Consider the following 15823-nt stretch of genomic DNA (forward strand, 5'->3'; position numbering starts at 1 on the left):
TTTTTTTATGACCTACCCACTCCCTTTCCTCAGCCCCCACACTGTTTGATTATGTCTGAAGGCAACTCCCCTCTTTGGACCACACCAGGGATTATATCAACGAGCGCCCTCCCACCTTGGATGGGCACATCCCTTCCCTGCTGTTCCGTCAGTCACCTGACTGACTATGAATTCTTCTACTTCTCGTGCAACTACCAAACAGGGTGACCCAAATGAAAAGGGACAAAACTCACATGTTTCTTGTTTAATTGCAGAATTATTGCTCTGGTGATGACAAGTCTGTCTGTGGAAGAAATGCTAATGTTTTGAAGGCCGAGAGACATGTTTAACTTGTTTCTGTCTGATTTGAAAGCAAAAATCTGCAAAAGCACAGTTGATTAAAAACAATTGTAATAATAATAGTTTAAGAAGTTTGCAACTGGAGAAGTTGATGTGTGGAGCTAATGTTGTGTACCTAAACAGATCCTAAGAATGATTTAACGTATTAATTTGTTTATTTTATGTCTTGTTAACTGGGTTAGTCCCAATAGATGTATTTCTTGTTTTCCATGGAGACCTGAGGTGATATTTATACTGCTTAAAGTAATTTGGCTAGGACACTGTAACAGTGCAGACGTTCCCACATATGCATTACCAGAAATAGCTAACATATCTGTAGAAACTGCTGATGAAGAACATGTTTGTGTGACTGTTCACATAATATTTAGCCTGAAACTCAAATGCCTGTCAGTATTTAATAAATTCAATCCCCAATGATTCGCCAGAAAATCACAAATTTTATGAGTAATAGACAAAAAAAAAAGGCAACAATCTGGACATTCTGTGAATATCTGGATAGCTGAAAGGTATGGAGATTATGTCTTCCTGAAGTCAGTTAACTACACACATTGACACTTTAAGTGAAGCTGTGTTTCAAAACAGTTTGTCTGGAGATAAATCTTTATGTGAAGAGCATGAATGAGTTAATTAGTTATACTACAACACTATATAAACAAACTGGCTAATAATCTCATTTTTGGCCAGTGACATGTTGCTTTTATGCCTAATTTAAGGGAATTCTGAAGCAGAATAAAATGAGTACTGTATGCGTCACCACCTCTTTGAAGTGACAGCTTTCTTTCTGTTACGGACAAATAGCAGGGCTGTTAACACTGAACTGAAAAGTTGATACCTCTGGAGGAATATGGAGGAAGATCTGGCCATTGCTAAAGACTGCTGGTTTGAACACTTCAGAAAACCCTGTTACTTTAGATAGCTTCTGTTACTTTAGATAGCTTTATTTGAAGAGGACATATTTAGCACAAATCAGGGTCATTCAATTAAAAGACAAAAGTTTAAAAAGGAAAAAAAGGACACAGCCTTAGAGGGTAAGAAGCTAGTGAACGTCGTCACTGTTATTGTATCTAAATGAAGAAATGCTTATGTTTAGGATGAGTGCACACAAACTACATTGTGGGGACAAAAGACAAAAACTGGTTGTTTATGAGATGAGCAGGAATACCGCACTTAAGGCAGTCATATTAGCCTTTTGGGAAGAAGAAGCAAAAGTGTTGGGACCGCAGGAGACGAAAAACATAAGACAAAAAAGTTTGGCTCAGGTTAGGGATAATGCATTTATCTGACTGCATATATCTGAATTTGTTTGTGCAATTTGTAAACATGCTTACTTGAATTAAAAACAGTTGTTCAAAAACATAAACATTTTGTCTGGGATAATAAGCAAGATCTCTGATTATGGGCCGTGCTATGTCCCTTTAAATGGAGGCTGTCACTTCCCTAACCATTTTACTTCCTGTGCTATGAAAAAAAAAAATCAGTTTGCTGTAACCGTGGTCCGCAGTATACTTGCTCTGTTTGAAACTCCTCAGACTGTAGAGATAGTCCACTCCAAGTGCTAACAGCATTATGCTATACAACTGAAGTCTTTTGTCTTGACAGAAGGCAGGAACTTCCCACCAACAGTAACAGAACATATCAAGTGCTGGCTGTTATGATTCAAAGATAAAAAAAAAAAAAATGAAGCCTAGGCTCCCAAAACGTGAAACAGCTTATAGGAAGAAACAAAAGCTACGGAATAAGCGTGCTGCGACTTGGACAACACAGAAGGGCAGTGACGAGCACAGACAGAAACTCATTTTCTTCTGCCAAGAAGATGAAACCTAATTCTGTGTCCTGTGTTTCTCCAAGCATTCCAGTCACAGTTTTGTCTCACTAGACAAAGCAGTCACTGGTGTATAAGGTAAGAGGATTTCTGTCATCTAACCTTAAGAGTTTTCCTCTACAGAATAGACTGGGGTGTGCTTTTTTTTTTCCTTTCATGTTTTCAGTCAAGGAAATGGGTGCTGCTTGGTTATTTTTTGCTAATGCATAAAGGTTGCTTGCATAAAATTCGGTGTATTGTAGATGGAGTGATCCGCTCTTGCAAAAGGTGAGTCCCAGTCACGAATATCGCCTTCTAGAACCCACTAGGAGCATAGAAAGTTTGGTCAGTAATTTCTGTGACATCTTCATGGACAGATTTTCAGATGGTACGAAAAACTGCATGCGTGTGTAAAACTGTTTCTTGCACAGGTGTTTGCTTTTAGGAGGGTGGCAACTCATATAGTGGGAACATGTAAAGAGGGGTCATATTAAGAAAAGAAGCTTCACTTGGTGCTGGTATCCTAAGGCAATGTAAATTCACAATAGCAGAGTCAAGCCAGACACATTTAATACTGCTCTTGGACAGCATAAGTAGAACGTTATAGAGAACCTTGTGAAGGCTGACTTTGCAGAGGCTTTGGTTCTCTTCGTTGTTTTACTTAATGTAAAAAATATATACACATTTGAAGCCAATCCACAACAGCCAAAGTGTGCTTGGGATATAAGGTTGTTTTATTTTATTTTTTATTGGTCGCTTAAAGATTGTGTGTGTGTGTGTGTGTGTGTGTGTGTGTGTGTGTGTGTGTGTGTGTGTGTGTAGAAGATCAAGAAGTTATCCCCCCATAAGATTCCATGTACTTCTGCATTATATTGTCTGCAAACTAGGACCCATAATCGAAGCTCCTAACGATGTGGACATACTACAAAAGGGCCTCACTGAGACAGATGCCTGGTGTCAAAGCCATGGCCTTAAGCTCAATGCCAAAAAGTGTATTGTCATCCCCTTTGGTAAAAACTCTGTACCCATGAACTACCACATAGGTGGTAGTCTACTTAATGCCGAAAGTGTGATAAGAGACCTTGGGACACAGGTGGACAGTAATCTCTCCTTTGATAATCACATCACTACAGTGGTCAGGAAATCCTTCTACGTGGCTCACCTCATCACAAAAGGTTTCTCATCCAGAAAAAAAGAGGTCATTGTTCCCCTCAACTCATCACTCATTAGACCCATTATAGAGTACAACACCCCTTTTGGTATGTACCTCACAAGACATCTACAACAACTGGAAAGCCCACAGAAATACCTCACAAAGGGGATTACTGGCCTTAAACAGATGCCTTATGCAGACCGTATCAGAAAACTCCAGCTTTACTCCTTCGCTTATCGCCTACTCAGAGGCGATCTCTGCCTAACATACAAAGCTATGTCAAACCCAGAGCTGTTGGACATGCTCCACTTAAAGAAATCCCAATCCCTCCGAGCTACATGCTCTAGGGACCTAAACCTGGTCATCACAATAAACAGAACATGCTGGAGGGATAGATTCCTGTCCCAGAGACTTCCCATACTCTGGAACAGACTACCTATCTATGTCAAACAGAGTTCCTCATTAGCACTCTTCAAGAAAAATCTTGATGATTGGATGGGAAATAGGAAATTCACCCCAGGGATCACTTCTGTGGCTCTGCTCGACAGGGGCACAGGAAAATAATTTTCTTGGGTGACAAAAGCCAGGGTACCTTTTTGGCTAGGCTTATATAGGCCCTAGGGCTAATAGTCTAGTACCTACCTATGAACCTATATAGCATAGGCCAGATTCAGACTTGCTGATTCTAGGCTGTTTGATATTACTTGAGCACTAAAACCAGCTTTTCACTGAGATACTGAAAGATCTGAGGAGTCTGTTGTTTCCAACTAACTATAAGTACGTGTTTTTGCTCTTCTACTGCACTTTAAATTTGTATTTGCATTCTGCTGTCTGTTTGAATTGTCTGAACTATTTTTTGTCACATTTTACTGTACACTGTGCTAGTTCAGCTGTAGCATAGCCCAGATCCAAGTTTGCTGTTTCTGTGTCTGTTTTGTAACTTCTCAGCATTAAATTCAAGCCATCTTTTTTGGTGAAGGCCCTTCTGCACCCTTGTGGGAGGAGAGTGCTGTCTGGGTCCCATCTAATCAAGGGTGATTGGACTAGAGCTCAGAGAGAGTGTCCTTATTGGCTAGTTTGAGTTAAAAAGGTTATTTCTTGTTTTATTTAAGCCCCGCATTTGTGCTTGTTTGCATGTAGCACACCATCATGCACTGCCATGTAGCAGTGGTTACCATTGGTGGTTATAGCTGCAAATGTTTTGGTTGTTAAATTTTCCCTTAGCACTTTGCTTGTGGTCCTGCAGAGATTTTTCATGGACTTGCTCTACTGTCATGTGGAACACTAAGCCTACCAACACACCTCTTACCCACTAGCCATTCCTAAGTGTGACCTCTTTTCCTGACCATATAAATTTACCTAACAGTATGGACAAACAATTTCCCACAGTTTCTCCAGCCAGCTTGGTCAACATGGGCATCCTGAGGCAGTGTAGCAACTGCCTCATGTTCATCGGCAACCCTCTACTAGTCCACACATACTCAACATGGGAGAGATGCAACTATATTAAGAATGTTGAATCCATGTTCTCTCACACATCAGTCAGTATATATGACAATGAGCGGGTTGTCAGCATACACACCTCACCTCCTACTCCAACCAAACACACATCACACACCTACATATACGGAGGTCCTCACCAGAAACATACCTAAACACCAGAGGCCTTGCAAACACAAACACAAGCACACTACACATAATACTTCCTCTGTAGAACACAATGCACATGATAGCTCATGCACCAGTGTCTCACCTGTCAAGCCCTTAAGGCATAACACAAAGCCAAACATATTAGTCACAGGTGATTCCATAGTGAGACACACAGATGTCCCTCTCACCAGGCTGGATAAGGATAAGGTCATTGTCAGCTATCTGTCAGGTGCCAGGATCCATCATATCACACATGCACTCAAGTCTCTCAACAGCAGGAACTGCTATGACTCCATCCTAGTCCATGTTGGTTTGAATGACTTGAGACGTACCTCTCTAGACTATATGGAGAGAGACATGACTGAGGTCTTGGACTATGTGTCACTGGCAAGTATGTCCCTAGCCTTAAGCAGCATTTTACCTTCACCTAGGATGATGCATCAATACAAACAGAAAATGAGTTATTGTTGTGTCTTTCGGCTTTTCCCGGTTAGGGGTTGCCACAGTGGAACTCCGGTCCGCTAATGAGTGGCAGTAGATTTTTACGTGCCGAGTTGCCAGCCCTGACACACAACCTTCAACGAAGGTACGCCCATTCACGATGTTTCCCTCTAGCTGAGAATCGAACAGGACAATGTCTTACTGTGAGGCGACAACACTACCACAGCGCCACCACCGCAGTCACAAACATAAAATGATTGATTTTAATAATTGGCTTAGTTTCTGGTGTCGTAAGGGGATCCAGTATCTGTCAGCCTGGGATAACATGATCTTCAGACCTCAGTGCTTTGCCAGAGATGGTCTTCATCTGTCACTCCTGGTATTTCGGCTACAGGCTAAGGCTGTTGCCACCCCCATAGTGCCTTTTTTAGGCAGTGTCTCAAGTAAAATTCTGTCTAAAAACAACCTCAAGGTTATACTGCTAAATGCTAAGTCTTAACACAAAACTGCACTCACTGGAAGCAGTCCTCACCTTGAAAGACACTGACATTTGTGCAGTCATGGAAACCTGGTTCAAGGCTGTGGAGAGCACCCCAGCTGTACCGGGTTACACCTCCTTCCACACGTTCAGACCACAAACTGAAGGCGTGAAAATGAAAGGAGGCAGTGTATCAATATTCATTACATATACCTCCAGATTGGTTAAACAGTATGATTCCCTAGAGATTCTTCAGGTGCAGTTAATTGTTGGTAAGACACTTATTCAAGGCATTGCCACCTACAAGACCCCCTCCATGAATCAGGATACCCACTCTGCCTATTTGTATCTACTTGATTCTATCAAGATACATCCGAACACCATGATTTTGAGTGACTTTAACTACCCATCCATTGACTGGGTAAATAACTAGTGCTCAAACTCTCTTGCCCAAAGATTTCTCGTGCACTGGGCCAGCTGGTTGACACCACCACAAGGGGTGCCAACATCCTGGATATGATGCTTACCAATATGGGGGCTCACTGTAACAGCTCCACTGTCAGGTCTTCCCTGGTGAGATCGACCACAAATCAGTGTCATTCAAAGTAACTATCACACCTGACCCCCCCACCCAGCAGCAACTAAACTACAAAACATCTCCAAATCAGATTATAACGTCTTACAGGATGGTATAAATAGCTTCACTGCACCTCCCCTCTCAGATGGAACTGGCAACTATGCCGAGTTCTACACCAGTGCTTTATACAAACAACTGCATAACTGCATTGACTTGTCATACCTGATAGGACCAAAACAAGCTCTTTAAGGAAGAGCAAACCTGCCTGGTGGATAACTGCCATTAACAGCCTTTACAATAAGAGGAAAAAATTGCTGTCTAAGAGTAGGAGGAAGTGAGTCCTAAACTGGAAACTCTCCCTCCTCAGCTTAAATGAGCAAATAAGACTTTTTCTGAAGTCCTCCAAAGGAAACTATGAATCCAAATTAACTTCCTCAACTAAGGATAGCCATAAGGCATTCTTTAGTTACATCTGTAATCTAAAAGGAAAGGCCCAGATTTGTGCCAAACTGGTAGTTAATGACACCACATATACTGAGCCTGTGGACATAGCTAACCTGTTGAGCGACAGGTTCTGTGAAGAATTTACTCCCCTGTCCCCACCACACACACCCCATGACATCCCTATCACCTGTCCCCTACCTTGTATCTCTAAAGAGCAGGTCATAAACACCCTCTCTCAGGCCAAAAACACAGCATCTATGGGACCTGATAACATCCCAGGCTGCGTCCTACACAGGCTCCAACAAGAATTAGCAACATAATTTGGAACTCTTTTCTGTCATAGTCTAAGCACCAGCTTTGTCCCAGCTGAATGGAAAATGACCACCTTGTAACACTCAGTACCAGTCCGCACTATCTCACAGAGAGCCTTGCAAAAACTTATCCCTCAAGTCTGAGAAGGTCAGAGTGCAACTGTTCCTTATTTGATTAATCTGGTTTCAACCGGATATCTGCCACAATTCATTAACTCTCTGAAGCTATACTTTCCAACATAACATCCCTTAACAATTCCTGCACTTACTTTGCCTTCAACTATTTGCCATTACACTATAGTTTGCTAATAGAGAGAATATAATTGCAAAGTACTTAAAAATATATGGCTGCTACTTAAATCATATGAAAATATACCTTGCATAATTATTTTTATTTATTTATTTAACATTTGTTTACTGGGAAAGTCTGACTTGGAAAAAAGCCAATTTGTTTTCATTGTACGTGGGATGAAACCGGAGCACCCGGAGGAAACCCACACGAATGCAGGGAGGACATGCAGACTCCACACAGAAGGCACCTCAGCTGAGAATCAAACTGGAGAACCTCTTGCTGTGAGGCGACAACGCTACCACTGCACCAGTGCGCCATCTGCTGCCACTGCCAGTTATGCCTGTTTTTCAGTTTTCCTTTTACACAAAAATATCATAAACATTTTATTTGACTGATTTGTGAAGAAATTATGTAGTTACCGAAGAATAAACATGAGCCATAACAGTTTTCTGCAACAGAGATATGCTAATGAGATCCATTAGCATCACAATGCCCTGCTGTGGAGGGTGCATCTATGCTCTGCTGAGTAGTGAAAGGTTTGGCACTGCATACAAATGCAGTAGTTGGGGGGGGCTATGCAAATTAAACTCATTAGCATATTGGTGTACTGCTCCGGAGAGTGCAAATGTGTTGTGCTGAGGAGTGAAAGATTTGGTGCCAAGTTGGGAATAGCCTAAGGAGAAAAAAAACCATAAAAGGAGGGATTCAATAAAGCCTATACGATCATTTTTGACTGTGTGTGCGTCACTGTGTGCACATGTGGCAGCGAAGAGTTTTAGATTCAGTAAACTCTGTGTAGTAGCACTCATGGGCAAACATGGAAATGTCTGTGGCATGCAAATTACAGTAAAAGTAGCTGAACTGTATGCTAATGAAGCAAATTAAGATGGTGGAGCAATTCAACATGCTGTAAAGCAACTGCGTACACTCTGTGCTCATGTTGCCCATGTATTCAAAAGTCTTCAGAATACAGCCACCCAAAAGAGTCTACATGGAAACAAGAGCAAGTAAATGTTCATACATTTGTATAGAACAGACCCTAACATGTAACCCCACACCCATTATGACATTATCAGACATGTTGGATGCAATAAAATTATATTAACAATAGGAACAATTCCTAAGTGCCATGACATAAATGCAGCTTTGCACCCCCACCTCCAAATGAACAATGTACTTGTAATTAATGTAGGTTCATAGGTTCATAGGTTCATACTAGGCTATTTGCCCTAGGGCATTTATAAGCCTAGTCAGAGAGTGTTTGGCTTTCGCCACCCATTTTAAATTAATTTTGCTATGCCCTTTTTCGAGGTTAGTATACTGTGCCTCTGTCTAACAGTGACACAGAAGTGATACCCGGGGTAAACCTACGATCTCCCATCCACTCATCAAGATTTCTCTTGAAGAGAGTCAATGAGGGACTCTGCCTAACCTGGACTGGGATTTTATTCCAGAGTGAAGGGAGCCTCTGGGTTATGAATCTGTCCCTCCAGCATTTCCTATTTATTTCAGTGCTGAGGTTCAAGTCTCGAGCATAGCTCGATGGGATTTGGATTTTCTGAGGTGCAGCATGTCCATTAATTCCGGGTTGGACATGGCTTTATACGTCAGGCACAGATCGCCTCTGAGCAGGCGGTATGCCACTGAGTAGAGCTGGAGTTTCTTTAACCGGGCAGCATATGGCATCTGTTTGAGCCCTTTGATCCTCTTGGTGAGGTACATTTGGGGTCTTTCAGTTGCTGCGGGTGTCTGGTAAGGTACATCCCAAAAGGGGCATTGTACTCAGTTATGGGCCTGATGAGGGATGAGTAAAGAGGCACGATGACCTCCCCTGATCTAGATGTGAATCCCTTCATGATTAGGTGGGCTGTATAAAATGTTTTTCTAACCACTTTGGCCACGTGGTTGTCAAATGAGAGATTGCTATCAACTTGGGTCCCCAGGTCCCTAATTACTTCTTCTGTACTTAATGGATTACCACCTATGTGGTAATTTGTGGGCACTTTGTTTTTGCCAAAGGGGATGACTATACACTTTTTGGCGTTTAGTTTGAGGCCATGGCTCTGGCACCAGTTGTCTGTTTCTATGAGGCCCTTTTGGAGGATGCTTGTGTCGGCTGGAGAGTCGATTATGTTGCCCAGTTTGCAGTCATCTGCGAACTTGGTCAGCCACAGTCCTTCCGTGTTGGCCTGTACCTCCGAGAAATATATACCGAACAAGAGCGATCCCAGGACTGAGCCTTGTGGGACGCCACTTGTAACTGGTTTGGAGTCTGACATGGCTCCAGCAATTCTAACCATGTGGGTTCTGTCCTTGAGCCAGTTTGCAACCCATTTAGTGATATAGGGGTTTATATTTAAGCTGGTGAGCTTATCTATAATGCCCGAGTGGGGTATTGTATCAAAGGCTTTTGCGAGGTCCAGGTAGGCTGTGTGGACCACCTTCCCCTCGTCAATGGCCTTGCTGACTGTTTCTAAGAAATCAACCAGGTCTAAGAGGCAGGATCTGCCCTTAACAAAGCCGAACTGGGTAGGATCCAGTGTCTGTAGGTCCCCAATATCTTTATTTATGAGGTCCATGATGATCCTTTCCATAGCTTTGCAGACCAAGCTAGTCAGGCTTATGGGACGATAGTTTCCAGGATCCATTGAGGCACCACCTTTGTGGAGAGGGACCACTGTTGCTGTACGCTACTCTTTGGGTACATATCCTGTAGTAAGGCTGAGACTGAACAGTAGTTTTATGTTTGGGTTTAGCTCTTCTTGGAGTTCATGTAGGATGCAGCCCGGGACACCCTCTGGTCCCATTGATGCTGTGTTTTTTGCTTTGGAGAGGGCAGCTCTTACGTGAGCATCTGAGATGTCAGGGGGGCAGCACTCTGCTGGGATAGATATTTGCCCTTTTGGTGGGGAGGGGGGGAGTTTGTGCTGAACCTGTCAGCTAGGATGTTGGCAATGTCTGTGGGTTTGGTGTATTTTTTGTCATTTTGGACTACTTCTGAGCATATCTGGGAATTCCCACCCAGGTTCCTAACATAACTAAAGAAAGCCTTGTGATTATCCTTAGTGTCCTGTGCAATTTTTCTCTCGAAGCTGGCCTTAGACGATTTTATGAGTGCCCGTAGTTTTTTGCTAATACTGATCAGAGATGCCTTCCCTTTCTGGGATTTTGCTCAATCATGTAGTAGCTTCCTCCTTCTATTGTATAGTTTGTTTATGGCTGGAGTCCACCAGACAGGACGTCTGCCTTTGGAGGATTGGGTCTTGGTTTTATTTGGGATTGCATGATCCATGCATTCCTGAAGGTGCTCATAGAATGCGTTTATAAAGGATTCTGCGGTCTGGGCCGTATTTTCCACAGGCCCGGGGGCTTTGAAGGATTCCACCTCAGTTTTGAGGAGTGTGAAATTTGCTTTAGAGAAGTTTTTCACTGTGGTTTTCAGGGCAGGGGGTGGAGTCGGGATGTGAATATCCAGAGAGATTAGTTTATGGACTGATCTTACCAGTGAGGGATACACTTCTGGTCTGGAGCACAGAGTCCCCATGTTGGTGATGATCAGGTCCAGTGTGTTTTCCATCTTGTGGGAGTGGTAACAAGTTGTTCCATAGCATTTGAGTTTATAAATTCTAGGAACCTTTGGGCTAGGGTGTTGGAGCTAGAGTAATGCTCCCAGTCTATGTTTGGGTAGTTGAAGTCACCCAATATAATGGTGTTTGGAGTGACCTTCATATTTTCCAGTGTTCTCAGGAAGGCTGAGTGGGGTTCCTGGGTTTGGGAGGGTGGTCTGTAGCAGGCTATAAACTGGAAGGCAGTTTTACCCACTGTTAGTTGCACATGTATAGTCTCTGATGCTTCTTGCTGTGCCACCAACCTGGAGGTGTAGGTATCTTTGACGAATATTGATACTCCCCCTCCTTTTGTGGTTCGGTCCAAGTTTTGGGGCCGAAAAGCATGGTATGAGGTATAACCTGATAGTGCTGGGGTGCTCTCAGGAGCCTTGAACCAGGTTTCTATTACTGTACAGATATCGATGTTCTCCATGCTAAGGAGAGTTTCGAGTGCGTGCATCTTGAGGTTTAGACTTCTGGCGTTGAGTAGCATTACTCTTAGTTTCTTATCCCTTGTGATACCTATGGAGGTGGGTTTGTCTTTTGAGCCTTGCCTAAAAAAGGCACTATGGGGGTAGCAAGAACCTTTGCCAATATCTGAAAGCCCAGGGGTGACAGGTGCAAGCCATCCCTAGCGAAGCATCGTGGCTTGTCGAGCATGTCATCCCAGGCTGACAGGCATTGGATCCCCTTTGAATGACACCAATACTTAAGCCAGTTGTTGAAATTGATCATCTTGTCTTCATATTGTGGCATCATTCTTGGTGAGGGTAAGATGCTACTCAAGGTCAGGGTCATACAGGCCTGGGCTACATGCTCAGAGAGCTCCTCTATGTCTCTTTTCATGTAGTCCAGGGAGGTATGTCTCAGGTCATTCACACCAGCATGGAAAATGACTGAGTCATATTTGTGCTTTCCTTGGAGTGACCTGAGTGCTTGTGTTATGTGGCGGATCCTAGCGCCCGACAGGCAGCTCACCATGACCTTCTCCTTGTTCAGCCTGGTGAGCGGGACGTCAGTGTGCCTGATGATAGAGTCACCTATTACAAGTGTATCAGGTGTGTTGTTTAGCCTTAAGGGCTGTGACTGTTCAGCACACTGGCTTTGTGAGCTATGTGTTGCACGTGTTTTGTTTTGGGGTAGCGGTTGCTTGGGTGTCTGCTTTGGAGGTCTCTGCTGCTTAGGCAGATTTTTATTTAGAGCCTCGGAGTATGTTTTTGTGTGTTTATGTGTTTGGTTTGCTGTCGTGGTAGGTCTGTGTGAGACTGGAATTGTAGTGAGTGTGGTTTCCTTCTTCTCCTGACTGGTTTTGCCAGTACTGAGTTGAGAGAGCTTAGCCTCCAGTATGGCTATATGGTTGCATCTCTCACATGTGTTGGAATTTGTTGGGAGGAGGAGAGGGCTGTCTGTGAAAATGAGGCAGCTGTAACATTGCCTCAAGATTCCCAGATTCATTGTTTTGAAAAAAAAGAAAAGATTCCCAGATTCACCAGCTGGACAGGAGAGGAGATTGACAACTGACCTTTGGACATGCTAGAATAGTATTGGGAATTCCTTTATAATTGAAAAAAATGGCCAATGGGGAATGAGCGTTTCAGGGAAATAACAAGCATACAAATAAAGCTAGATTCAGCAGGCCTGGATCTAGTCTATGCTACAGCAAACAAGGTGTACCAATTTCAATAAGAAACAGTTCAAATATGCAGGCACTATAAGCCTTTAACCAGAAATTCCCAGCTCAGAAGGGCAGAATCCAGCCTCTCCTTCCACAAGAGTGCAGACCACGAACCTTCTTAATGTAAAATAACTGGCCTGAAGCCCAAGTGCTTAAACCAGAACTAATACACTAATACACTTTTAGAATAACAGACACTGAGCCCTCAATCAGCAGTTCACAACTTAGAAGGATGTAAGCTACCTGTCCTGCCACCACAGTGCAGGCCACAAACCTTCCTAATGTAAAACAACTGGTCTGAAGCCCAAGTGCTTAATCCAAAAGACTTAGAATGATAGCTACACTTTAATCAAGTTACTACCAAGCAGTAATAAATACAATTGAATACTTTAAAGAATGCCTGGATTAGTGCTCAAGTTATACAAACAAAGCTATATTCAACAGATCTGGATCTAGTCTATGCTACAGCAAACAAGGTGTACCAATTTCAGTAAGAAGCAGTTCAAATATGCAGGCACTATAAGCCTTTAACCAGAAATTCCCAGCTCAGAAGGGCAGAGTCCAGCCTCTCCTCCCACAAGAGTGCAGACCACAAACCCTTTTAATGTAAAATAACTGGCCTGAAGCCCAAGTGCTTAAACCAGAATTAATACACTTTTAGAATAACAGACAATGAGCCCTTAATCAGCAGTTCCCAACTTAGAAGGATGTAAGCTACCTGTTCTGCCACTACAGTGCAGACCACAAACCTTCTTAATGTAAACAACTGGCCTGAAGCCCAAGTGCTTAAACCAGAATTAATACACTTTTAGAATAACAGACATGTAGGCAGCTAAAAGTGTAAACCCCATGAAACATAGAATTGAAAACCTGCATTCTTCTGTGCAGATATATACCTCAGTAATACCCTCCCTTGACTGTACAACATAGGTTCATAGATAGGTATTAGACTATCGGCCCTGGGGACTATATAAGCCTAGCCAAAAAGGTTCCCTGGCTTTCTCTACCCAAGAAAATTATTTTCCTGTGCCCCTGTCAAGCAGTGCCACAGAAGTGATCCCCGGGGTGAATTTTCTATTTCCTATCCAGTCATCAAGGTTTTTCTTAAAGAGGGCCATAGGTTCATAGGTAGGTACTAGGCTATCGGTGCTCCCCTTCAGTTTCCCTGCCTACACAGTTACCAACCGTGTAGAATCAGGGCTGTCAGCATGGTGAAGATGCAAATGACGTCACAACTCATTAGAATTGCTGATTCCCCAAAACTTGTAACCGTGAAGGGATGCTCACTTTGTGTAGGAACTTCCACAGTGTCTATGTTGAACACATGGCAACAGTGAATGATGACCTCAGGGGTGTGTGTGTGTGTCAGGTTACACTTACAGAGGTGTATATGTAGGTCTGTGAAATGTAAAATTACATGTAAACAGTGCACAATTCACAAGTTCTGTTTCATCCTCTTTGTTGTTTGTTAAAATAGATCATCTCTGTCTGATGTAAGTTCAAGTTTAATTTTTAATTTTTGTCCTTTTTTGCGAGATGAATTGTTTAGTGCAACCATGGGAAATGGAGGAATGGATGGCAGGTTTCTCGGTGCTTGTCACATAATTATTCCTGTGGCAGCATGGGTATGTCTAAGGCTAGAGTATAGAAGGTCCTGGGTTTTATTACAGTGTCTGCAACCTTCCTCCACTTTTTGAGCTGCATGTTTGTGTGATATCACATGCACGGAAAAAAGTACTAACAAGATCACCTGTGTTCACCTTATTTCAGTGTTGGTGCACATCACCCACCAAAAGAGTTGATATATTTCGTTAAGTAGCAGATGTTTTTCGTAGGTGCTAATTACAGCATAAGCAGGTGATTTTCAGTATGGTGGAGCTATTCAACAAGCTATAAAGCACCCATGTAGCCTAAATTCTGGTTTTCCCTGCATACTTCAATACCGTGGGATTAGAGGCAAGGAAATTCTAGGCCTGAAATAAAATTGTCTCAACTGATACATTTGCAAAGTCCTGAACCTAGAATGTATTCTTTAATAATATTATGGCATATTCTTGTAGGGTCCATATCACTTGATCAAAGTATTATTCTATCGAATATCTTTTTGTATAACCCTTTTGATTAAAGCTCCTGTTTGCCAAAGTCTTCTATAATTTAATTTCATTTTATCAGATTGTTTTTGTTGGCCAACATGCAGAACAGAATATCCACAGTAGCAAGTCCTGGCTAAACCCCACCCAACATTCAATAATCAGTGAAGGTTAATGAATATTCATACCGCTGGCGGCATAAATATTCATTTCTAATTTACCCTTTTTATCAACATAGTGCGGTCTCAGAGTTGGTATATTTAATTTGCATGGGTGGTGCAAGGGGCCATATTTTCCCTGCAAAAGTGAAGGCGTTTCATTAAGTATATTAGGTTAGTAAACTGATTTTTAATATTTTAACTATAAAGTTTACCGCTAAATGGTTCTGGGTTTCTCAGTTGCTAAGTGATGTTAAATGTTCCATACTTTTCAGGTGGCAAACAAAACCAGTTCAATTAAATGTAATTTGCTAAATAGAGCACTTGACAAATAGGTGTTTCACTCAAAATGGTTCGACAAAAAGGTATTCGATAGAATGAAGTGATATAGACCCATCCTTGTATATCTTAGCTTGGTGCAGTAATGAAGTAAATAGTAGTAGATTTGTACAGAAAGTACCTTAACATGTGACAGCAGACACTTATTTTACATATATGTGTCTATTACTATGTTTTTTTCTTATTCCTCTCGTTTTTTATTGCACTTTTTGAATGATGCACCGCATAACACAAATAGTGTAAGCGGGTAATAGCTGTGTTTATCTGGTTTGTGTAAAGTGTGGCAGACCACCTACAAAGCAGAAGGCCAAAAATAGTAACCGGATGCATTCAATTCATGCCCTTGGCCATCGTGAAAACCCAGCCTGGAATACAGATGGTACTGGGTACTAGTACAGAGTGTGCAACCTTTCTTTTATGTTGTGACATTGTAGTTTACAGCAATGAAGTGCAACATAGACAACTGT

General features: G+C 42.3%; 1 protein-coding gene across 2 annotated transcripts in view; it reads left to right on the forward strand.

Moving 5' to 3' along the window:
• Positions 1–1773: 1773 nt before the first annotated feature.
• The window catches only part of LOC122790380 (zinc finger protein 560-like), a 164201-nt gene continuing 150151 nt past the window's right edge, over positions 1774–15823 (forward strand). The window contains exon 1 of one of the 2 annotated variants that reach the window (XM_044057894.1): positions 1774–2239. The gene's annotated coding sequence lies outside the window, so the exon portion shown is untranslated. The remainder of the gene's footprint in view (positions 2240–15823) is intronic. The other variant, XM_044057893.1, reaches the window with a different exon arrangement.

The sequence above is a fragment of the Protopterus annectens genome, chromosome 16.part0, assembly GCF_019279795.1.
Source record: "Protopterus annectens isolate FY-2018-M chromosome 16.part0, PAN1.0, whole genome shotgun sequence".
NCBI classification, from domain to species: domain Eukaryota; kingdom Metazoa; phylum Chordata; order Ceratodontiformes; family Protopteridae; genus Protopterus; species Protopterus annectens.